Consider the following 26922-nt stretch of genomic DNA (forward strand, 5'->3'; position numbering starts at 1 on the left):
CCTTAGATGATAATTTCATTATCCAATTTCCATGAATTCCTTCTGTATTCAGAATACTCATTCTTTACAATATAGCCTGTGTTTTCCTCATTTGTTCTACTTCTTTTAACTTTATGATATTTTTGATTAACAAAAGTTCTGAATGTGAAATGATTTAAGACATATGGACATTTTCCTTAATTCTTCAATTAGTTTTATGATGAGGAAGCATTTCTTTCTTCAGAAATAGGATCTGTTTTTAAATTTTCTTATATGTTAAAACATTCTTATTTTTACATGGATTTCTGAAAACAACTTAAAAACAACTTAGTGTTTGGTATGAAGAATCTAGATAATTGTTTCTTCATACATAGTTTTTTCAGTGACATGATTTGAACATTTTCTCCCTTTTCCATTTTTATGATTCTTGCATGATCACATATTACATTTTTACAATATTACATTTTACTATAGTTAACACTGCTGTTTAATGTATAGAAACTTGTTAAGAGAGAAGATCCTAAGGGTTCTCATCACAAGGAGAAATTTTCTTTTCTTTTTATTATATCTAGATGAGATAGATGATGGATGTTAATTATACTTATTGAGGTAATCCATTTCACAATATATGTAAAGCAAACCATCATGCTGTATACCTTAAACCTACACAGTCATGTATGTTAATTACTTCTCAGTAAAACTGGGAACAATTTTATTTTACATATACTAAGGTTTATATGGCTATCTATATTAATTCTTCCATTACTCTTCAAATAGTAACTATATTTTTATTGGCTCTTTTAAATTATATATGAAAAAAATTTAATATGAAAAAACCCCAAAGAATAATATAATAATCATTCATATTCCAACTACTCAGAATTAATATTGATTAACATTTTCCACATTTTTTTGGTACCCAATTATTTTAGTGATTTTGGCTATGTAATATTTTATTGTAACTGGTAGGGCAACTTCTACCTAACTCTTTTTTTCAGAAGTTTCTTTTCTATTTTTACTTATTTATTCTTTAAGTGAACTTTCAAACCATTTTATTAAGTTCTCCTAAATATTCATTGAGAGTTTTATTTTTTAGAATTTTGCTGATCCATAGAATAATTTACAAGGAATTGATATTCCCAACCAGAAAAATCACATTCTCTTATTTTCTTATATTTTCTTTCCATTTCTCAATAGATTCTCATAGTTTTTGTTAACACGAATATCACATTTTTTGAGTTAAATTATTTCTTAGTATCCAATGGTTTTTAAAGTTTTGGTATCTTTTTTCCCCATTGTATCTTCAAATTGGTTACATGCTCTTGCATGGATTTGAAGAACCTAGTTTGGAATGGTTAAACACCTTTCCTAAATTCTACAGGAGAGTGGAAGAATGAGATTTGTATCTATGTTTTTTTTAAAAAATTACATATTTCTAATTGAAGTATAGTTGACAGACAATATTATATTGGTTTCAGGTGTACAACATAGTGATAGCACAATTATATACATTACAAAATGCTCACCACGAAAAATCTAGTCACCATCTGTCACCATACAGTGATGCTATGAGAGTCTTTTTACTGAGGGTACAAGTACTCCTTCCATTCTGTTCCGTTCTATCACATGTCGACATTTGGCAAAGAGCCTAAAAACTGCTGATAGGAACCAGAATACAAAACACCGTATCAAGTGCTGAAGTGGAGAAACAATACTGTGAGAACCGGCCTTTGCATTCAAGACGCATTTTCTGGAAGACAAAAAGAGAAGTTGAAGATGCATGCAGTTAATTAAAAAACAATGAAAGAGATCAGCACAATTGTTTCGCAATAGTGATTGCTCCATGGACCTCTGTGAACCGAATGAATGCAAGATGAGTTCACTAGATTTCCCGTTTTTGTTGTTGCCCACTCAGCCCCTTTTTTGGCTGCTGCACTTTTTACTGCTCCTGCTTATTTTTGTTCTGGCTTCTAGATGCCTGTGGCTGTGTATTCACCAATGTTAAATAAACAGTCTGCATCCTCCAGCTGGATGCCCTGCTTTTTGAGAAATGTCTGTGGTTTTATTGCAACAAGTCCTAGTGAAACTTGATCCAATTACATAAACTTATTAAATATTATATGAATAACATTGCCACCACCACGGATGTATGTTGTGATTCACTCCCGACTCCACTGACAATAAATAGCCATTCCCCCAGACAGATAAGCTTTTGCAGATGGCTACCTCAGCTCCTCAGCTGGCTGCTCATCCCTCAGAAAGCTGACTTGGTTCCACAGCCGCAGAAACTACAGTATAACCAGGATGCTGATGAAGAGCAATCCTGGAGCGGGGCAGAAAGGGGGTCATTTATCACGGGATAAAATTCTTCCCATCTACAGGTGTAGAAAGGAGAGGCGGGATGGTATCAGGAGCAGAATTCATCTGGCAGTTTTATTTATTTTTTAAACAAATACTCTAGAACTTATTCAATCAAGAATTATGCCCTTGAAGGTAGTCATCTCAGGAGAATTTCCATGGCTTTCTAACCTTTCTTGAGAGATTTCTTTGAGAACATGCCTTCATGATATTATTTCGCAGGTCTTTGGTGGAGTCTCATCTTGTTTCTTTGAGGATGGCTTTCACTTCTGGAGATAGCCAAAATTTTGGAAATTAAGTCTCCTGGATAAAGCTGGTGAATAAATTAGATACCCAGATGTTTGATGATGACTGACATATGATTGTGCTGTGATAAAGTTGATTTTTATTTGGATTTGAACTGGTTTTAATGACTGGGGAGTTAAACATAATGGCAGCCTCATTGGTTTATGTAGATTTATAGGTTTATAATTCCTGAGGTTTCTCTTCTTTTTGAGGTCAAACTCATTTGTAAAAATACATTCTAGGTTGCCTAGTTAAATGCCAATCATATGATCTGATACCTCTTTCGTGTCTTGTCAGGAAATTGTGGGATTAACCAGAGCTTCACTATGTCCTTCTGCAGCCAAATTCAGATTGCTTCTCATTTAGTTTGTTCCCTGTCCAAGGGCCTGATAAAATCCATTTATAGCACAGTCTCACCCAGTCCCTGATGGAAGAGATAATTTCTGAGTATTAAAACAATGGATTGATTAATTGTTGGACCACTTGGCTATTTCAGTGGTTTTCTTTTTCTGGAAAATTGTAGCCATTTTATAACTTATTTTGTTATAGTTTGACAAAATCCAAACCTAAATTTATTCTCTTAGGCGATATCTCTTAACCTTATTCATAAGGAAATAGACCTTCTAAAGTGACTTTGATAAAATATGAATGGGCTTACTCAACCTTTTAAAAAAGCAAACTGGATGCTTAGATCATGAAATTCAATGATCCAATGATAATAATGGGAAAAGCAAGAGCAGCCTTGAAAAGAGGAAGAAGAGGTGGACCAAAGAGGAATAAAGAAAAAAACTTCTGGAAGCACCAACAGTAGGATAGCTGTCACCACATAGTAACCAAGTGCCACTTGCCATGCACTGTGTTTGGGACATTACCTGTATTACCTCGTTCAATTCTTGCTTCTACTGTATTCCATAGCTATCTTCCTCCCATTTTATGGATTAGTGCTCAAGATCACACAGTAATACGTAGTAGCACTTGGCTTTAAAACCACATTTTCCTAATTACAAAGCCCGTTTCTTTGTTCTATGCCTTACTTGATTTGCACTGACTAGGGCTGGAAAAGGTGTGTTGACCATTATGGTAGAAGAAAGAAAGGAGGTCCTTATTTTCTTCATTGAAACTCTTACGGATAGTGTAGAACTTGGCTGAAAATGTAGAAGACACAAAATGGGATACAGAAACAAAACATAAGATCGCAGTAATAGCCAGGTTTGGGCCCCTGGAAAAGTCATCTAATGAAAAAAGATGGACTTGGCCTGCACATGCACTAGCACGTGGAGTGGGTTTCCTTATTAAAGAATAAAAGCATTTTGTAGTCACCATTTTGCATAATCGAAAATGTGTAAGAGAGGTTACCTTTACACAACATTATACACTTTGATGTTTCCATTCGCTATGCCAATTTGGCTTCCTGATACAACACTCACTATATAGTCGGTCTCCCCCTGAGAACTTTCTTCCAGATCAAAACAAAGATGGAGTGGCTTGGATTATTTTGGTATGTGCATTGCTCCTTCTCTGAGGCGGAAATGTTTGCATTTCTGCTGTAAGGTCACTGGGAGACTACCTCTGCACATAGAATTTCAAATATAGCCTTTGTACTCCATTTCTCTTGGTTAATTTACATATTGTTGCTGTCTCACCTGTTAGCTTTGCAGAGAACATACATTCAAGAAGAGTAGGAAGTTTGCTGTTGCCCAAGGACGAGGTTGAGATATTTACAGTAGTTGGAAAACTAGATCCAGGTGAGAAGGATTTCTTATAAGATTCTTGTCCCCTTTCTCTCCCACTGAAACAGATTTTGAAACTATCAAGAGAGATTCTGTTTTGCTTCAGTTGATTGTTTTACATCATCTTTTATAATACTGTTCATCCCCTTCCATTCCTTTCCACTTTTTAAGCTTATTTTGTAATCTTTTTGCCACACTTTATTGTTAAATTGATTGTTTAGTCGTTGATCTCCCCCATTAGACCATAAACTCTCTCTGTCTTGTTCAAAATTGTACACTCAGCACATAGCCAAGCACTTGACACTCATGGGTTATTTGTAGAATGAATGAGTGTTAATTGAGTGGTTGGCTTCAATAATTTTTTTTACAGGCTCATTAACATGTTTCCCTCAATATTCAACTAGATTTTTTTTTTGTTATGAATACATGGTATCTTATTTAAGCAATATAATAATCTTAACACATAAATATATTTTTCAAAGAGTGTACCAAAAAACTCAGATAAGCTGACAAATTGGGCAGAAAAGGAGCTCCCATGTGTATAGAGTTATCAGCTCCTTTTTTTTCCTTCCAGGCTGCGGAGAGCTTGAATCTTCTCCAGCTTACACTTCCCTCTGCAGCTGCTCGCCCATGGGGACTCCGCAAGCTTCCAAAGCTGAGCAGCCACAAAGGCTGCTGGGAGATTGTTGCCCATGGGGTAGTGTGACTTTGGCTGCTAGTGCCACTAGAATTTATTTAGATTTTAGCATGATAATCCAGACAGTGCCCACCTTCTCAGAAAGACACAAGTTTAAGAGAAGTTATTTACCAATACAATGAGTAAATCTACTTTTTTTCCTTTTGAATTAGAAGAAGATGAGTCATACTGAAGACAATGTAGATTCCTAGGTGTTCATCTTTATGAGCTTTTAATTTAGTTTTCTTTTTACATATTTCCTCCTTTGTTTGAAATTTTTTTTTGGTGGAAGAGGAAGGAATGCAGAAAACATAGAAAAATTATTTGTTGTAATTTTTTATTCTTACTCAAAATTAATATGAAGTATCCATCTACTTCTAATAAAAGACTCATGTAGATGAGTTAACCTAATTTAGGTCAAGTTTATTCCTCAATACCAACATTATAAGCCCATTTAATTCAATTCAACAAATACTTATTGGCCATTTTCTCTCTGGGTAAAGAATGTGAGTATGTGATCCATATAATATATAATAAATATATAAATGAACCTAAAAATAAGACCGATTGTTCAAGCTATGACACACAAAAATGAACACGACAAAAATGTAGACAACATTTCTAAAAAAAAACTCCAATCTAAGTAGAAAACCAAAATGATTTTATGGGAGTTTTCCCTTTTTATTTAAATTTTTCTCTGATTCGGTTCCTGTAATTACTATTTTTCTTCCAGAGTCTGTAGGCTGAGTCCATGAGCTGCCAACCCTGGGGGTCTGAGATACTTGGAAAATAACTAGGATGTTAAAATTTCAAATAGAGTTTGGACCTTCCATTTCCTTAGGCAAATAATTGTTCTTGTGTTGCCAACTCTACTGATGATCTTTTGCTTCTAGAAAAATTTGAAAAAGAAATCCTTGGAGTTTTTTGTTTTTCAAAAATCAACTTACAAAACCAAAACAAGCTTGTCTGGTGTACTATAATAGTTTCTTCCTGAATATTTCTCAGTAGAGTGAAGTGATCAGAAAGAAAAGCGATAGGAAATATTTGCCTTTCTTCACTTAAAAGACAAAAACAAAGCAAAAAAATAACAAACATTTGCTATTCTGAGGAAGTGGAAGAAAGGTACAAATCGTAAAACTTCATTAATATTGTAAAGCTTGTTAATATCATGTGGCCTTCATAAGTTCCTGTTATTTGATATGCTTGCAGGATAGAAAGATCCAAAGACGAAAACATTGGAAAGTAGTAACTTTGTGTGGATGTATATTGCTGTCATGGAATTTTGGGGACACATGTCTAGGTGCTCCCATTATGATGGTTTGTGCTTTAAGAGTGTCATATTCTGCTACTTTTGCCTACCGCTGTTGGGTTTACTTAGGGGGGATCAAGCAGAAATAATGACCCTTCATCCTGTGAGTACATGGTTAGCCCACTTTAGGTAGAGCACCTTGGAGCACAGTGGGACAAAGGATTAAGGTGCTTATGCAAAGGCCTCATGGTGCCTGCATGGCTGAATTGTGAATGAATTTGGTTAGAAGAGAATGGCCGTAATACAGAAATGAAAGAGTGAAGCTAGCTTCATCCAGAAGAAATTGAACAGGGTAGAAGGAGCTGCGACTTACATGTTGCGGTTTGAAGTCCACGGAATTTTTGTTCAGAACTGTTAGTTGGAACTTCTTTTCCTGGCTAGTTTTGCTGGTGTGATGGATCTGAATCCGATGGTGCTATGAGGGCAGGCAAACCTGGATGGAACTGGCAGCAGGTGAGGATGAGGGTCCATCAGGTGGACTTCCAAAAGGGCAGAGGGTCCTGCCAAAGATCCTGAGGGGAGGGGGCAAATTTGGACTTGAACAAGCCATTTTAGTTCTACTCTTTACACTCCACAAACCCTTTAAAACCAGTCTTGTTTTCAACACCTATGTGATATCCTCCTTGGACTAAACAAGAAACATTTTAGTTTGGCTTCTGTTTTCCTTTAAAAAATTGGTATGGCTGAATATTTTATCATAGGCTAAAACTGAATTATTTTCTTTAAATAGCACCTTGAAAATAGATCACATAAAACCAAAATAAAGCCAGATAGTTTTAGCAAATGTATATTGGCCTTTAGAGAACTTATTTTGGTAACCAGTTGAGTTTCTTTTTAATCACATATTTCTGCTCCCCTGGAAGATCTGCCGATTTTAGAGTTCTAAGCAACACTAGCCCCATGAAGTTTTCATCCACCAGATCTGTTCCTTACCATCTTGTCTTGTGTAAGAGACTTCCGGAACATGTAAACCAATGATGAGGTACAGATAGATCTTTCTCTCTCTCCCCTTAGTTCCTAATTAATAGATCCAGTTCTGGGTATAAATAGTTACATAGGAAATATTTTCTTACCTTTTCTAACGAATTATTTTTTCAAGTTTTTATTTAAATTCCAGTTAGTTAACATACAGTGTAATATTAGTTTCAGGTGTACAATATAGTGATTCAACAATTCTATACATCACTGGGTGCTTATCACAGCCAAGTGCACTGCGTAATCCTCATCACCTATTTAACACACCCCCCCCACCTCCCCTCTGGTAACCATGTTTTTTCTCTAGAGTTAAAATTCTGTTTCTTGGTTTGCCTTTCTCTTTTATTCCCTATGCTCATTTGTTTTTTCTTAAATTCCACATATGAGTGAAATCAGATGGTATTTGCCTTTCTCTGACTGACTTATTTCACTTAGCCTTATACTCTCTAGCTCCATCCATGTCGCTGCTAATGGCAAGATTTCATTCTTTTTATGGCTGAGTAATATTCCATTATATATATACACCATCTCTTCTTTATCCATTCATCAGTCGATGAACACTTGGGCTGTTTCCATAATTTGGCTTGTAAATAATGCTGCTATAATCATCAGGGTGCATGTATCCCTTTGTATTATTATTTTTATATTCTTTGGGTAAATCCCATAGATTCTTTAGGTAAATACAATTGCTGGATCATAGGGTAGTTTTATTTTTAACTTTCTGAGGAACTCTAACAAATTATTTTTAATTAATTAATTAGTTTGTTTAAAGATTTTATTTATTTGAGAGAGAGAGACACAGAGGGAGAGAGAGAGCATGAGCAGGGGGAGAGGGGCAGAGGGAAAGGGAGAAGCAGACTCCACGCTGAGCAGGGAACCTGATGTGGGACTCGATCCCAGGACCTTGGGATCATGACCTAAGCTGAAGGCAGATGCTTAATTGCCTGAGCCACCCAGGTGCCCCTAACAAATTATTGTTAATGTAGAAGTAGGTGGTGTGTTTTTCTTCTACCAATCTAAGTCCTATCCTGGAAACTCAGTCTCTTAATCATATGCTAAACAAGCATTGATTGAACATCTACAGTGCAGCAAGCATTGTGCTAGACATAGGAGGTATAGACATGAAAAATCCTCTCTGTGCTCACAGAACTCATGATCAAGTGGGGGATATGCACAAGAAACTAGGAATGCCAATTCAGTATGGTAAATGCTATGCCGGGGTGCTCTATGAACATAGGGTAGAGCCCTATAACGTAGCTGAGGGAGGAAGTGGATTAAAAAAGAAAGATCATAATTAAACTGTGTTCTTAAAGGATGAGGGAGATTTAGTTAAGGTGGAGAAGTCTATACAGGTATTTTAGGTCAGTAGTAGAGGACTGGCAAAGGACTAGAGGCAAGTGACATGAGGGAAGATCATTATGTGTGGTCGAAGCACTGGCAGAACATGGGGTCATGGAACATGGGACAGAAAGGAGCCCCAATCGTGGCCTTGCATGTCAGGAGCACAGACTTTAATACAAAGCAAGGAAGACTTTAAACTCGTGGGCACAGAAGTATTTTAAGCAGGTGAGTGAGGAGATTTTGCATTTTCAAAAGGCCACTCAGGTGAGGTTGAGGAGAATGTGTTGGTTGAGGCGGGAGGAAGCTCTTTGAGAAAATCAGTTAGGTGATATGTACCAATTCAGCTGCGATAGGAAGTTTTTGAGCCAAGGTACTAGTGAGCTGTAGGTGAGGGGATAGGCATACGAGTTACTTAGGAGGAAGATTCTTTAGGACATGGGATGATATTGTGGGGGAGAGAAGTTGAGAGATGGTGCGATAAAAGGGTCAATTGCAGGCTTCTGGCTTGGGTAGCCAGGGGTCCTGTTTACTAAATAAGGATATAAAAAAAAAGAGGATGTGGGGGACAAAATTATGAGTAGGTGAAATTTGAAGGTCTATGGAACACAACTGGAGATGTCCAGAAGGCAGTCTATGTGGAGCTCAGAAGAGTCACGTGAGCTGGAGGGGGTGCGCACCTCAGTAGAGAGGAACGATTTACAGCCACGGGTGTGGTTAAGACATCCAGAAAGGATAGGGGGAATTCAGTTACAACACCAATATGGACATTTAGGTTATTGTCATTCACTGGGAGCCTTGGTATCATGTGTGAATATTTTAGTCCCCTTAGAATAACAGATTTCTACCTGATATTTAAATTAATTCATTTCTTCTTCACTATACCTCTGTGCTCCTACTCTCTTTTGTGTTGTTCTCTGCAATGATGGGATCAGCTGATCTGTACTTTCCTGATAATATCAAGGCCCATATTACTGAATTGGCTTAATGGTTTCTCTTTACTGCTACAAACTCTGCTTTCAAATTTTACTTACCCGCTGTAGGTTTTTTTCTACCCCTAATAAATGTGAGCGTTGTGATCGTGAAGACCCAGGTCAATGCCCAACGTAACTGAAGACTTTCTTCCCAGGAACAAATAGTTGTTGAGTGCCTATATTTTCCAGACTCTTTCCAGGATCCAGGGATTCAGCAGTGAACATCTTCAGCATTTACCCAGAGGTCATGGTGGGAAAGTCTCAGCCTTCAGTTCTAGACAACAGAATAAGAGACAGTGGGAGCAATTGCAGGGCTGGAGGTGGGGAAAACCTGTGCATTCGGTTGAGGTCAAGGAAGAGCATGATATTACAACTTTTTTCCATTGTAGTGCATTAGTTGTAACTTATCTTGCTTTGTCATCTGAACATTCTCCCCCAACTTTGGGCTGTACTTGAGTCATCCTTTTTTTATGTCAGTGTGTCTTGCATTTCTCTGTCACTATTACCTGATTATTTTCCCTAGCCCACCCCCCCCATCCTGTCTCCAGTGATCCATTTTCCTAATTCTGTGGAGAGTGCAATGTTCTTTTAATTCATTTTCTATGACATTGCAGCATTTGACCTCTCCAAGCAGCATCTACCCAGGTGCCTCATGTGATTTGCTACCTGTGTGTATCCAGCTCTACACACTCAACACATGGATACAAAGGAGTAAGATCACTTTCGTAAGAGTGACGTAGGTGTGTTTTCTTTCCTAAGTGAAAATGATCCCAATGTGAGCCTCCATCAGTAAGGCAAGGGCTTTGCCGAGTTGTAATGCACAGTTCTCTGTAAGCTTGCCTTGTTTTCTCTTTGGACCAACGGTGTTCATCTCCGGGCTGGACGGCTGTGTGTAGTGAGCTTCAGGCAGCGTCACGCTAAATGCCACGCGGCGGTGTATGCAAGGCCTCACTTTGCTGCTCTCTGGCCATCTGTAAGTGTGCTGGGTGGTTCTCCTCCTTCCGTGGCTATTTTATTACTCCCTGGGGCAGAGAAGATCTTCCTACTGTTGTTCTTTTATCCTAATGGGAATCCAAGTCAATTCACAGTAAGTGGTAGAACATCTACTCTGGATATAAGACATTGTGCCAAGTGCCAGAGATAATATCTAAAGAAGTTGCCATCTCTGCTTTAGAGGGGCTTATAATTTCTTGGGGGGATACAGATCTTTACTGAAATAATGAAAGGATCAGCATTTTGAGTCTTTGCTTTCCTTGCCTTTTTCTTGGATTCTTACTGGGAACCTGTTCAATTGTACCTAGTGGAAAGAACTAGTCTGTTTTACAGTTTCATTCCAGGGGAGGTGTCCTCTCACCCCCCTTTCTAAGATAGCAGCCTCCCCCCCAGACGCACTCTCTGTCCCCTTTCCCTGCTAAACTTTTCTTTTTCATATTTATTATCATCTAACGCAATATACATTTTACTTATTTTTCATATCTATTATCTCTTTCCTATGCCATGAAGACAGGGATTTTCATCAGCTTTATTCATTGCTGTATCCCTAGTGCCTCAGTAAATATTTGTTGAATGAATGAATAAATAATTCAACGCATGCACTTATTCTTTCCACAAATACCTACCATGTGCCATGCACTTGGGATGAAATGGTGAATAAAATTTCTGTGATCCTGCCCTCATGTAGTTTACATTTGGTGGGAGAGACTGACATTAATTAAATAGGCATATAAATATGTAATTACAAACCCCATTTGTATATCCTGTCCTCATAAGTGATCAACAGCTACTAAAAACCTGCTTTACACTGTAAACTTTCAACTGTCTAAACCTGTCTCTTAATCTGCAGAGAGATTTATCATCACCATATTGGTAAAGACAGTAAAATCAAACATTTCCTGGCAAACAGACTTGTTTAAGAGCTAATATAACACTATACTGCCCTCTTCCAGTCTGTCTAGTATTTGGAAAATTAATTTGACAGAGAAAGTTAATATCATATATATAGAATGTCTGTTCGGAATATTTATCCAGTGGGTTGCAGGTAGCTGTGTGTGGCTGCAGACATATTCTGGATTAATTTGTTTTCAGAGGAGTCTCTTGTTTCAGCAAATGAAGTTTGGGAACTTTTAGCGCTGTTACAAGGGTAGCAGATTTTTTAACGTTAATCATAGAATATTCTAAGCCCATTGAGTTTCATAGGCTTTTAAAATGAATTACAACCCAATCTGAACTTTGAGTTTCAAAACATAAATGTTTTGTTCAAGAAGTGCTTTTGAAGCTTAACCTTATTACTTTAAAGGTTGATATAATTTCTTTGACTTGAGATTGAATCTTTAGGGGCAGATACAAAACATTAGTTTTTGTGGGATTATTTAAAATTTTTTTTTAAAGATTATTTATTTATTTATTTATTTGAGAGAGAAAATGAGAGAGAGAGAGAGCACATGAGAGTGGGGAGGGTCAGAGGGAGAAGCAGACTCCCCGCCGAGCAGGGAGCCCGATGCGGGACTCGATCCCGGGACTCCAGGATCATGACCCGAGCCGAAGGCAGTCGCTTAACCAACTGAGCCACCCAGGCGCCCAGTTTTTGTGGGATTATTTAAAAAGAATGTTAATCACAGCAACTGCTCAAGTTTTTCTCATATCCACTTGCCCAGGAGTAAAAAATAATATTTGTTTGAAAGTTTCATCCACAATTAGCCTCAGTACTGTAATACTGCTTTTTCTTGTTCAATTCCTGTAATAAGCCATCTTCTGAGTAATAGTTGGTAAATAAAGTTGTCATATATATTGACAGTAATAACCAAACTATCACTGCCCACAGGCCCCCCTCCCCTCCCCAAATTTTAGGATTGCAGAATTAACGTAGCATTTTTTTTTTAGATCTAAATACATACCAGCTGCTGTCTTTTAAAGTCTCATATCATTTTGTTAGCACAATGCCTGCCTACGTGAGCAAAAACATGGGAACTGCATCCTAATGCAGTTGACAAGATTTTTTATTTTCATGATTACTTCTCTGCCTTTTTTTATTTTGCCTGCAGGCAAAGGTTGGCATACATGTCAAGAGAATGTTCTCCAGCTGGGGCCTGCAGTACAGAGAATTGTATATACCAGAGGGCTCATGGGACTCTAGGCAGATTATTATGGTAATATTGGACGTTGCTGTCCTCTCTCTCCCACAGCTGGGCCGCCTCTCTCATTGTAAGTATTGAAGCAATATGTTTTGCAAATTATACGTTGGGAACAACAGGGACCCAGTAAAGTGAAGAAAAAGAGAAACATTGCAAAATGTTGCCTTTAATATTATATTTTTCTTGTTCATCAAGCAAAATAAATTAAAGCTTTAATTTTTTTTAATTAAATGAGGATCGTATATTGAAAAAAGAGCTATAAGAGTAAAACTTAATATTGATTTTATTGAGTGAGAGTTTCAAGAAAATATCGTTACAGAGAAATTAGAGAGTAGCCTGATTCAAGAGAATCATGGTAAGATTACATAATAGCCTTTATTATGGATTTCAGAAATCCTTTTGAGTCCAATGAAGCTGGGTTAGCAAAAACTGCACAAAAAATATCATTTTAATTAGAGCTAATGTGATCTCGTCATGGTCCCGCTGTTTCACACAGGATGAAAATGCGTGTTACTTTATTAGTAATGCATCTTAGGAAAAAAATGTCACTTCTGATTTCAAACATTTGTTATTAAAGTACATTTTAATACAATAGTAGAGCAACATGATTGATTTGGTGAAATGAGGCATTAGTGAAATTCAGGCAAAAAGGCTTAAAAGCCTTCTTAATTGAGGAAGAAATGTTTCCTTCTGTCTGGCCTTCCTTTCTGGAAACATTAATAACAAAACAAGAGTCATATTTCTATTGCAAATTTCGAAGACATGTCATATGAGAGAGAGTAAAAATGCCAATAATCCAGAAATTAGCATTTTTTCCCCTTATAGAGCGCAAAGTTTCCCCCCAAATTTAAAGTTGTAGGCTAATTTTAACAAATGCTCTGCTGTTTCAGTTTTCGGTAATGAATTTAAATTTATTCATCAGCAAACATTTCCATGTCTGTCTCGACAGAGAATCTACAACTCATTCTTTGGGATTCAGCTTTCATTATTTCAGGGAGTCTTAACTTCTTCATTCAGAAATGAAATCCTGCATCCTTAGAATAAGACCCTCTGATTTAAAAACTTAGGAGTGTGCTTCAAATCTTCCTCTTCAATTCTTGGTTTATCCAGCCAGAACCTCCTCACACGAGACAATCATATTAAGTACAGCACATTAATTTGTCATGTGTCTCCTCTTCCTTCGCCACAAACCCATAAAACGGCTCACCATGTGCCATCTTGTGCCTAATATATTTATCCAGTCTATTTATTTGATATCATGCCATTTTAGCTTGCTATTGATAGGGGTGTCCTCACACAATTTATTCCTCTCTGCTAGATATTCATTTAGGAGGAATTGAGTAAATAAAAGCCTGGTAGGAAGTGATGTTCAATGTAATTGCCAGCCTCTGTGATCTTTACTGAATTATAGTTATCATTTGGAGGTGGTGGTAATGGGGGAAAAAGCAGTGATTCTCTATTGTTTTTCAGCATTGTTTCTCATAATTCCAATCACTGTCTCAGTGTTTGGTCAAAGAGAGCGTAAATACTCGGTTTGATTGATGTGACCAGGGAACTTACTTGTTTATTTCCAGCCTCCACGGCTTGATGGAGGACAGAGCTGTTTTATCGTCCTTTTCAGTCTTCTTGTCACGTGAGGGATGCCTGGGTGGCTCAGTCAGTTAAGCGTCAGACTGTTGATTCAGCTCAGGTCATGATCTCAGGGTCATGATTTCAAGGTTACGATCTCAGGGTGGAGAGACTGAGCCCCGTGTCAAGCCCAGTGTCAGGCTCTACGCTGGGTGTGAAGCCTGATTAAGATTCTCTCTCTCCGTCTGCCCCTCCCCTCCTCTCTCTCTACAATAATAATAATAATAATAATTCTTGTCATGTAGACTCTAGCAAGTTTATTCCTTTGAAAGTCTTAGAGGCTGAACATAAAGCAACTTTTGATTTTATAAAATAGGCACTTTTCTCAGTGATTCCTTCCTGTGCTTTCTTGGTGTGGGAGAGCCTTTGTAGGCAAAAAAATTTTATAATAAGTCCCCGTTTAAAGATTTTGTTTTTATGTATTTGAGAGAGAGAGCAAGTGAGAGCGAGAGCGAGAGCACGAGTGGAGGAAGGGGCAGAACGAGAAGCAGGCTCTCCACAGAGCAGGAAGCCCGATGCAGGGCTTGATCCCGGGACTCGGGGATCATGACTTGAACTGAAGGCAGACGCTTAACTGACTGAGCTACCCAGGCGCCCCAGTCAGCCCCCATTTAATGTTAAGCAACCAATCCTTTCAAACGGGGACCCAACACACACACACACGCTCTATTTTCCTACACATAATGTCATGCTCTAGTGGCTGGTGGTAATACAACGTTCTCTTGTGGGGTTTTGCTGGTGAGAATATAGGCACCATGAAGACCTGGGAGAGGAGTAGAGGCTTGCTTTTCTGTTTCTCTGGTCATACCGATTCTCATATTATGGACCCAGCACGTGATTCACTAATGATGAGTGGATGAAATAATATTCCACATTAGATCTATTCTCCTTATTTTTACTTGAATTTTTATTAGCAAAAAACATGCTTTTTTTGGTGATGTTTTTCATGTATTGAAATGTAGGTGTCAGTCCGCTTGGCAGCCCTTCTAGCCTATTACCTGATGGGAGCCAAGTCAGAGAAAATAAGGACACAGCAGTGGCTACAAGATCTTTTTCTCTCTTTCTTCCTATTCTTTAGAGATATGTATGGAGAATATTGGGGTCCAGACCCAGATTTGGATTTCTATTGTGCAAAAGATAGGATTCCCATCATGCCAAGCCACTAGACAGAGCGTAGCAGTAGAGGAGGTCATGGTGGCTCTCAGTGCTAACTAGTGAAAGGGGTTGGTGGCTTTCAGGAACAGAGTGGCACTTTTGGGGATACTCATCATATCAGTATGTTCAATTGCCATCAGTTAATCTTTACTGAGTGCCTACTATGTGCAAAGGTGTGGGCTAGGCTTTGCAGGGGATTCAGAAGAAAATGCAGATACAATTTCTGCTCTCAGAGGAGTTTACAGTTTTGGTAGAGAGACAAATAAGGATAAAGCTTAGGCTACAAATGGCCAGGAGGAGGGGCACAGACATCATGGGCTACAGTAGATCAGAGTGATCAACACGGGTTAGAATATCAGGACAAATTTCAGATGGCAGAGTTGGATACGAATGTCAACTTCTGGGGGAGAGTGAACAATCTAAAACAAGGGATGAAGGGTGAAAGCGTTTCAGTGGAGAGTTTCTGAGCCCCACATGAAGACTGTCTACCCACTCTGTATTTTCGGGGACAACTTTGTACTAAGGTTTAGTGGGGACATTCTCTCAGAAGGTCATGTCTGTAGGAATCTTGAAACAGGTCCAGATGGGATGAAGGTTGACTTTTCAGGCCTAGGAAATGAGCAACTCACTTATATGAACTCCATTTAAATTTCAAATTATCTTAAAGTCTTGGGACACTTCCTACCCATGACCAAATTCTTCTGGAAGTGTTGCTTACGTACCTGGCTGCATGCGGGCAGATTCAGCTAGTGGGACTTGACACTTTCCCCATCATTCACTGAATATGATTTCCTTTGACCAATGTAAAGTTTTTCTTAATGAACACTGGTGACTTTCACATAGATATATCCTTTCACAGTCCAAAGAAAATTGGAAACTGCTAAAGGAGTGCAGAGAAACACTAAATGCTAACAAATTTTGCCAGTTCTCCTTGCAAGTGAAGGGTTTTATATATATATATATATTTACACACACATATACATATGCTCAAAATGTGTTTTTCTGGGCATACTAGCTAAAAGTTTAAGTGCCTGGGCCCTGTCATAAACATTCTGAATGTGAATCTCTGTGATCAGAGTTAAGAGAATCTGTACTTTTAACAATATCCCTAGTTGATACTTAACGTACAGTAAACTATGAGATCTACCAGTACAGAATTTGCACAATGCAGTCTTTGCATTTAATTTACAAGGAAACTGGACTGGCCAACTGGCAGTAAAATACCAGATTAGCATCTATGAAATTCAAGCTAACATGCTCATAACATCAGAAGATGCCAGGTGTGGCTCGAGGCTCTTTAATAGATATTGTGCCTTTTAGTTCTCACAATACTGTTATGGAGGCAGGTGTCTTATTTTTCCATTGTACAGATGGGGGTAAATAAGCTCAGAGAGGTTTGTGACTATCTGGAGATCACCCAGGAGTTAAGTGACAGAACCTGGATTCAAGCCACAACATCCCAGTTACCTCCATAGTGCCCTATGCTGGTTTCTCTCTGCTGCCCAGCGGGGTCCTCACGCTAACCATCTACTGTAGTATTAGGAAACCAATTTCTTTTTACCAGTAACATAAGTAATACCTGATTAGGAGGAAAACCCTACTAATGCCACATTGCGTAATAACCTCACATCCCTTTTTCTGAACCGCCTCTGCCATCATTAGCATGGATATGTGAAGGTGCAGTGGGTGTGTGCCAACAGATACAAGTAGGAAAAACTTAATTCTACATTAAAGACATTGAATTTGGCCCACATTTATTTTATGAAGGAAAATGAGAAGGGCAGTGTAAGGGTAAGGTATGTGCATGAGGGATGATGTCCATACTAGCCATCCAAATTTTCCAAACCGTATCAAACTCTACAATAAAGCATTAGTTTGCAATAAAGCGTGGTGGATAAAGACAGGACTTTGGAGTCAGCTTATCTGGGTATAAGTCTGCTTTCTGTCCCTAAAAGCTGTGGGACATCAGGCAGGTTGCTTATAGTTCCTGAGCCTTAGTTCTATAAAATGGGAATAATGGCAGAGCTTTCCTCACAGAGCTGCTGGTGAGAGTAGATGAGATGGTTCATGAAAAACTTGTAGGACCGTGCCCGACACGTGCTAGCCTGTGTTATCAGTGTTAGTCATGTTAAAAAAAAAATCAGGCTCAGGGTCTGGACACAGTAGACCCTCAAAAGTGTTTGGTCAATATAAGGCTATATCATGAATGTTTCCCTACCTTTAGGGGCACAGTGTCCTTTGATAGCTCCCCTTTCTTTTTTTTTTCATTTGTTTAAAGACTGACCTGATATTCGTCACTTTCCTAAATAGAGATCCTCGTTTAGAACCCGGATAGATTCTGCCCTATTCTTGGAAATGCTGGTATTTTGAAGATAAGAGAATAGGTTGGGTGAAGGAAGACGGAGAGGTGGAAGATTCCTTCAGTCATAGTTCTAATACCTGAGCATGGGCTTTCGTACCTGACTGGTCTCTTTCCCCTTCACTCTTGTTCTGTCTTTGGCATTCTCTTTCCGCTTCAACACACCCAGACGCTGGGGATCACCGTCCTTTGTCTCCTACTCTTGGAGTTGAGTTGTGCTTGCACAGAATTGCAGCTCACCCTCAGTCCGCCACCCCCACCCACATCCCTCCAGCCCATAACTGCTGCTTTTCCTTGGAAGTGGGGTGTGTGTGTGCGAGGGGCGGTTAGGAGGTAGGTTCCTTTTTTAACCTGGAACCTTTCAAAGCCAAGGTGTAAATAACTGATGTGACTAAAGCAATTAAATTAGCAGTAAAATTAGCAGTAACTTAGCCAAAAACTATGTATATGGAAATGAGGACCTTTTGAATAAGTTTGGTTATTTTCCTTTGAAAAGTAGAAACTTGAGCAAAGCTGCTCGGTGTTTGGGTGCTCACCAGAATCCACTTGGGAACCTGTTCAAACCACATAGCCTTTGACCACCCAGTTTCCTCCCCAAATTCTGATATTCCTCCTCTCTGCCCCCCGAAGAGAACCAGCCCTAAAAGAATAAGAAGTAGAAATGATGGTGTGTGTATGTGTATGTGTGCATATGTGTGTATTTTTAACACAAATTTTTTAATTCTCTCTGTAAATTATTGAAACATGATCAAGTGTTTTTTTTTTTTTTCTTTAAAACCTCTGAATGAATCTAACTTTATATAACTAGGTTTATTGTGTCAGAGGCTTTTCTCTTTTTTTGCAAGAATTAGTAGCAGACTATCTCAATACCTTAAAATTATATTTTGAAACTGGTATCTGTACTATTCGGTACATTTGGGTTATTTTATTCTGTGACTGCTATTGTAAAAGAAAAAAACTGTTTGTTCTTTCACATTCGTGGCAATTCTGAGTGTAAGTCAGCATGGGATTAAATGAAAGATTTCTAACTGCTCCAGAATTCCCGTTTATGTGTACGCTATGAAAAGGTTTCTTGAGGGACTTTTATTTTCTGATTCTTTATCAATTTTATTTCTCTATGTATTATGTGGTGCATTGCTGCTATTATTATTGTTTATCTCTACATCACTACCAAAGACAGTATTGCATTTTCCTTCCCTAGATTTTTTTTTTTTTTTTGTCTACAATGAACAACATCAAAGTTTAAATATTTATGGTAGGGATCATTTTAAGAGATATTTTTCTTTCCCTCCTAACCACTTCTAATATGAGATGTTATAAGAGAACAATATGAGAAAGTTAAGATAATATTTGTCTTTATTGGTGTTTTCATGCTGTTTTCTAGTTGATTTACATCATTATTTAATGCCAAAATGTGAGATCTGATAAAATAATAATGCAAAATGCTGTATGCTTGCTTGGTTTTTATTGTATCAATTTGTATTGAAAATACATAAAATATTTAAAAAATAATAATGCAAAAATTAATTAGTTCTGATGAACACTGGGGTGTTCATCTTGACAGTCCTTGAGTAACTGTGTTTTGGTTCTGGGGAGAATGCACTGTTGCTTTGGAAGAAATGAGGACTTGGTTGGAGGGAGGCTATAATATCAACTGTCACCTCTCACCCCCAAGTGTTTTCATTTTGTTCAAGAATCCCACAGAGGTTTTATGGGTTGTCAACAGTGCTTGTTACTAGGCAGGGATTAATCAACAAGTATTTATTACCGACAAACAGATGATTTACCAAGTGCTTTTCACCTGCATTATTCAATATCATCCTCACACTAGCTCTGTGAAGTAGGAACAAAACCTCATGTTGAAATGACTAACCATTAACCCCATAACTGATCAACAGTGGAGCCTGATTCCAGTTTCTGAAATGCATCCTCCTACAAGGTGGAGGGCCTGTGCTCAGTGTTTTATGAATAATCTCTATGATTCTCACACCAATTCTACAATGGGGTATTACTGTGCTTAGAAATGATCAGGTCAAAGCCTAGTGAGATGAAGAGGCTTGCCCAACACCATGTAGTTTGGGGCACCAGGATTGGAACCGAGGCACGCCTGATCCCGAGACTGCATTAAAACTCCATGCTGCCTCAGTGTCTTTTTTACTGGCTTCCACAAGAAAACTCGTCATATGTTATCCATTAGTAATTCTTCCAACTAGCTATGATATACCAACATTTCTCAGCTCAACTGTAAGAGTTATTCAAGGCATGTGATGTACCTCCTCTCCTTTCAGATGGATTAAAAAGGAACCTGACTTAGGATCTTTTATTAAAATTTATTTTTGCCTATTAAAAAAAATGCTAAAGAAGAAGTTCTTTCAAGATCTCTGTAAGAAGGCATATTAGTGAGCATTTGTGCTCGTATATTGTCTCAGCCAAGGGAAAAGAAACAGACTTAAGCTGTGAAAGGAGAATGCAGATTAGTAATTACCACCATTTATCCTGCTTCTGCAGGGTGCAGGCGAGGGACATGGAAGGACCCATGAAGAATGTGAGACAAAATCCTCATCACTGTGGTACTTACAATCCAGCTGAGTAGACCAAATTTACATGTGTGTTCACTGCCTGTGTTGTAAACCACAAGAGGAATCCTGCTCTCATTTGGCATTTTGTGTTTGCCCTCTCCTTGCTGCAGTTCTAGCTCCGTGATGGTACTGAACATCTATAATTAGGGAATTTTAAATAACCAGAAAATACTTCTGCTTCCAGCCAACATAGAGGAACAGGATCAGGTTTATTCCCCCACCTGAAATCAAATAAACCCAGAAAAAATATTTTAAACAACAAAGGACAAGGACCCCCAAGGAACAGGAAACAAATAAGGTCAGGTCTATGATTGCTCCAACTAACTGCATAGAGTGTTGGTGTGGCAGCTCAGAAAAGAGGAATCCAGGCTATGAAGGTCAGACTCCCTGAATTGAGGAGACAGAGATGTGAGTCTGGGGAGAGAGATGAAGGTGGCTGAAGTTCACAGGAGAAAGTATTTGAAAAAGAACCCCAAAGATCTGCAGAGGCCCTCCTTGAATATCTGAGTACTGATTCTTGCACACCTGTGCAGAAACTAACCATAATTGGAGAAAGGACTATCTGAATGGAGTATAGAGAAAAATGCCTCACACACCCACAGGGATAGGCATAGGGTCTGTTCCCAACAGCCAGCCTGGAAAGCATTAGCCCTGATGGCATATCAATAGGTTACTCAGAAGGGATTTAGCCCAGTGGTGGGGAAGAATTAGCCCTACACTAAACAGAGCTCTGATCTCAATGAACAAAGTGAGACCTGAAAAGATCAGACTGTTTTCATGTGACTTAACTTCATCCCAGAATAAAGCTCAAGAATATTCAGTATTTATAGAGATACCAAGTATCCAGAATCCAAAAAGGGAAAATTCACAATGTCTGGCTTCCAATCAAAGATCACCAAGCAGGCAAATAAGCAGGAAAATACAACCAGGAAGAAGGAGAAAAATCAATGAATCAAAACCAACCCAGAACTCCTATAAATGTTAGGGTAATAGATAAGGACATTAAAATAAACCTTTACGGTTTTTCATCTGTTAAGAAAGTCACGTCAGTTGGCCATATCAATTGGTGGCATGGATGTGGAAAAACAGAAACTTTCTCATACGCTGCTGGTGAAAATGTAGAATGGTACATCCATTTTGGAAGAGTTTGACGTCTTTAAAGAAGTTGAACATAGACTTCCTGTATAATCTAGCCATTCACCTCTCCTATTAAAAGAAAACATGCGTCTATACAAAGACTTGTGTACAAATATGGTATATTCATAGCAACTTTATCTGTAATTGCAAAAACCTCAAAACAATCCAAATGTCCATCAACAAATAAAGGATAAACAAGTTGTGGCACGTCCATATAATAGGCTACTACTCAGCAAAGAATAGCAATAAGCTATAATATATATACACCAAAATGGATGAATCTCAAAATAGTTATGCTGAATAAAAGAACTAAAAACAAACAAAAAAGGAGAGTACATACTTGATGATTCCATATAGCACATCATACTGTATGATTTCATTTATTTAAAACTTTAGAAATTACAAAATAATCTATAATGATAGAAATCACATCAGTGGTTGTCTGCGGGTAGGGAGAGGATTATAAGGCCTGAGGAAACTTCTGGAGGTAACTAACTTGACTGTTGTTACTGTTTTGTGGTTATATGGATATATCAAAACATGAAGTTATAAATTTTAACTATGTGCTTTTTATTATACGTCACTTATGCCTCGATAAAGCGATTAAAAAACTCTAAAACAAAAGTAACAAGACTAAAACAAAATAAAGAAGGCTAAAAATAGTAAGAAAATAATCATTTGAAAAAAATCAGTATTTTCAGCTGTTTAGCTCTTTATAAATTCGTTCATATTTTTCCACTTGAGAATCTTGTCCCCCTCTTAGAATTCCTTTTTGTTATGTTTTCCATTTATAAGAGTGCCTTAAATGACTGTCAGCGTGCCTGGCCCTCTAGGAGGGCCTCCAGATATGTGACATTTGCCGTTTCTTTATTTTTCTGCTTTTAGGTTTCTCATTGATGCTAATCATTCCTCCTCTCATTTCTAGAAATTATTTAGGCCTAGCCTAAACCTTTTTTTTTTAGTTACAGACTTGTATATTGCCAAAAAAAAAAAAATCCACCAGCGGAATATTTATGTTATAAGCTTCTAGATTTTGAGGCACTTTCTGATGTTTGGGTATATGTATTATATTGGGTGTATTCAATATATATTCATTATTAAAGTCATTGATCATATTAATTAGCATATGGGGGTCAAGAACTCTAAATACATTCCCTTAGGGGAAGAAAAGACCAATGGGAAAGCATGTAGAAATATAGATTGGTTTAAGAAAGCCTTCAAGGTACGCAGGAAAATAAATATAACAATTTTTCTTATTATTAAGCCAATAAGAATAATATGAAGCAATGGTTCTCAAACCTGGCTACATATTAAAATAGCACGGGAAGATTTTTAAAAATACCCCCGGCTAAGCTCCAATTTATACCAATAAACTCAGTCTTTGAGAATAGGGTCTATGCTGGTAATTTTATAAATTTCCCCAGATAATTCTTGTACTGCCAGCGTTTCAAGAACCTTGAGTATAGTTGTATGGATTACAGGCATTGGACTAGAAAGACTATCCTCTGCCATTTTCAACCTGAATGACCGTGGCTGAGGAATTACAAAACTGGTGTCAACTCTGTACATTGGAGTGGCTTGCAGAGTTTTACAAACTCCTGATGGCTAGATCCCTCGCCCAGTGATTTTGCTTTCAGTGGCCTGAGGTATAGGCTGGGCGTGGGGTTAGTTGAAGAAGCTACTCAGGTGATTGTAATGTGCAGCCCAAAGGATGAACCACTGATCCAAAGATGAGCTTCCTCTGTGATGTGGGGTCAGTAGCTTTTGTGTGTGTGTGTGTGTGTGTGTGTAGTGCTTTAATGAACTAATGTATGCTAAGCACTTAGTATTGCTGTTCGGTTTATAGTAAGCATTTGGTGAAAAGTAATCATTATTTTTGCGTTTTCTGAAATACCTAAACTCTGGAAAAGTGAGATCCATCCAAGAGAATGCCACACCCATGAAGGTTTTGCCAGACTCTGGACAAGTAGGATCTATATTTTTTTAAAAACCTCTAACCCCATGAAGACTGTATGAAGGGATGTTATTTCATATAGAATAGGGCTAAGGCACAATGAGGCTTTGCGATAGTTTCACAAGTAAATTTTATTCCCTTTGAGGGAGAAATTTATGAGAAAAACATTGGCTTGAAATGGTGCAAATACAAGGGTTGAGGAAGATGGTGAGTTTGCACTCTTGCTCAGACTCACTCAGGAGCTGGTTGAAATGGGTTAGTTGATGAAAAAACCTGATTTTTTTTTTTTAATCAGGCTTCCTGTTGGTCAGTGATTTTATTTTGGCTGTCAAATATGATGTGTTCCTATTGTGAGAGTAAAGTCACTGAGAGCTAAAAGGTAAACAGTGCCTCGTAAGTGCCCAAACTTGAGCACATAAATAAAAGCCATTGCAGAGACTCCCCGGGACTTCCTCAGATTGGCTGCTCTGTGACACTGTCACATCAATAACCACGTGCCATTAGTCATGAGCTATTGCTGTCCCTCCTCATTTATGTACCTAGCCCTTCACTACCACCGTCTCAGTCCCTTCCCCTCACTGTCGATCCTCCTCAGCCTCTCCGATGGCCAAAGTGTTACCTTCTCAAGGGATTGCTATGATTCTCCTAAGATCCTACATTACCTTGCAGTCCCGTCAGATACATTTTCCATGTTGGAGTGTAAAGCTAGCTTCCCACTCACTCGTTAGCTCATTGCTCTGCTTCCCAGGCCAGTGGAATCCCGCCCGGCATACCTACTTGTTATCCTGTGTGTGAGCTCTCTCCTCTCATACCTGTGAAGGCCCCTCATGTCTTTCGAGCCCCCACTCTGTTCGGTCATGGTGTCAGAGTGTCATCATCCCCATGTGATTAACGAGGAACTTGAGGATCAGAAATATGAAATAGTTTGGCCGAGGGCACATAGCCAGTCAGTGGTACCACTGTGGCTTATACCTGGATTTGATTCCGAAGTCCATGGTTTTCCACTGTTGGTGTGTCACACACCGTGACTTAAATTTTTTCTGGTGCTCTTAAGAAAGTGTTCTGTGCTGCCCCGATGAATCTCCCTGATTCTGGCTCCCAGAACAGGTATAGTTGAGATGAGCTCCTATAGCTTGCTATTTCCCCGAGTATAATAATTAGAACTTGTGGAAATGTCTTTTTTTTCAGGGGGTTTGAGGGTGATTTCTGTATTATTATCATGCCTTTTTCAGTTTCGTTTACTGGACTCTGTCTCAAGGAGAAGGATTGCTCTGTTGCCCTTCTTAGAGCTTCGTAAAGATTTCATAACAAAAACATGTCAGCGACCTTCAGAGCAGTGTGTTGTCGGTAAATATCAGACTACTTCTAGAATCCTGTCAAATCAGTATATGTGCTCTATTACGTTTTCTATGAACGCATAGTGTCTGAGTTATGGATGGTCTCTGCCTTCAAGGAGTTTATAATCTGGTGGTAACAAAAACATGTTGAAAATAACAGCAATGATAATTTCCCTTAAATTAATTCTTTATTAATTGAATTGTTAAGACTCTTTAGGTTTTGTAATTTACCCAAATATACACAAAACAAGGGCAGGTGCTTTATTTTCAATTTCTCCAGTGCGAAACCTGAGCCACAAAGTAGATGGGTGACTTGCTTCTAGTATTCTGGTGGGAACAGGCTGACTCACGGCTTCTGGCAAGCTGTGCAGCGAGGCTGATACCTTGTGTCTTTAGCCATGGCCCCGTTGTGAGTGAGACCCAGGATGAAATCGTGAAATTTTTATTTTTAGGAGTGTTTATTGAGGATTGGTGGACTTCTTGGGAATTTTCCCAAGTTTGATAATTAGGAAAAAAGAACTCATATATTAGGTAAAATTTTATTTGTTTATTTACTAATTTAGTTTTTAAGATTGTATTTTTAAGTAATCTCTACACCCAGTGTGGGGCTTGAACTCACAACCCTGAGATCGAGAGTCACATGCTCTACCGATGCAGGCAGCCAGGTGCCCCAAATTAGGTAAAATTTTCAAGGAACTGTAATACCCTGCATTTATAGTTAGGCAACCGGGTTTTCTTTGTCCTTATACCCCAGACCAGCTATGCTCTGTGGACACGTGTTTCAGATTAGTTACATAATAAGGCATCATGGAGGAGTTCAGCAAGTATTTACTGAAGGCCCATGATGTGCTGGGTACAGTGGTGAACAAGACAGGCAAGATCTCTGATCTCATGGAGAGTGTATTCTAGTTGAGGGGAGCAAGGGGATGGCAATAACCAAGTAAATCATTAAGTAAAGATGTGCTATAAAGAAAAATTAGATTGATGTAATAAAGGATGAGTAGGGATGAATGTAGACAGAGGATCAGGGAAGTTCTCACTTAGAGATGACTTTTGAGTTAAAATCTGAGGGGAAAAAGGAACCAGCCATGTTAAGATTTCTAGGAAGGCTCTTCTAGGTATTCAGAACAGTGAGCGCAAAGGCCCTGTGGCAGGAAAAAACTTAGTGTATACAGAACGAAAAACCAGTGTGACTGGAGCAGAGTGAGAGAGAGGGAGAGTATTAGAATAAGAGGGAAAGGGCCCATTCATGGCAGGACTATGAGAATTTTGGCTCTCACTCTGAGTGAAATAAAGAATAGAGTTTTGAGTAGAGGAGTGTTTTTTTTTTTTTTAAGATTTTATTTATTGATTTGACACAGAGAGACAGCGAGAGAGGGAATACAAGCAGGGGGAGTGGGAGAGGGAGAAGCAGGCCTCCCGCTGAGTAGGGAGCCCGATGTGGGGCTTGATCCCAGAGCCCTGGGATCATGACCCGAGCCAAAGGCAGATGCCTAACGACTGAGCCACCCAGGCACCCCGAGGAGTGCTTTGTTTTGAAAGTAGTTATGTCTTGGGAGGATCACTCTGTTTTCTGTGTTGAGAATAGACTGTGGAGAGTCAAGAGTAGCAACAAAGAGAACATTTAGGAAACTTTGAATAACACAAGAGAGAGAGGTGGATGTGACTCTGTGGTAACTATGCTAAGAAGTGGTCAGAATCTGGATATGTCCAAATGATAACTTGATGTGGGAGACAGAAGTCAAACAGGGCTCCAGGGTTTCTGGTCTGAACAATGAGAAGTTTGGGATTCGCCGTTAACTGAGATGGGGAAGGCTGCAGGCAGAGCAGTTTTGGGAGGAAGATCAGGGATTCAGTCTGGGGCATGTGAAGGATGAGGTGCGCCAGTGGAAATGGCAAGTAAGCCATGAGATATACAAGTCTGGAGTTCGGGGAGAGGTCAGTCCTGGGAACACACATTTAACATTGATAGCGTATTGGTGGTGTTTCAAGCTACAGGATTGAGCGCGTTCTCTAA

This window comes from Leptonychotes weddellii, chromosome 3, assembly GCF_054177405.1.
Source record: "Leptonychotes weddellii isolate Sample4059 chromosome 3, ASM5417740v2, whole genome shotgun sequence".
Taxonomy (NCBI): domain Eukaryota; kingdom Metazoa; phylum Chordata; class Mammalia; order Carnivora; family Phocidae; genus Leptonychotes; species Leptonychotes weddellii.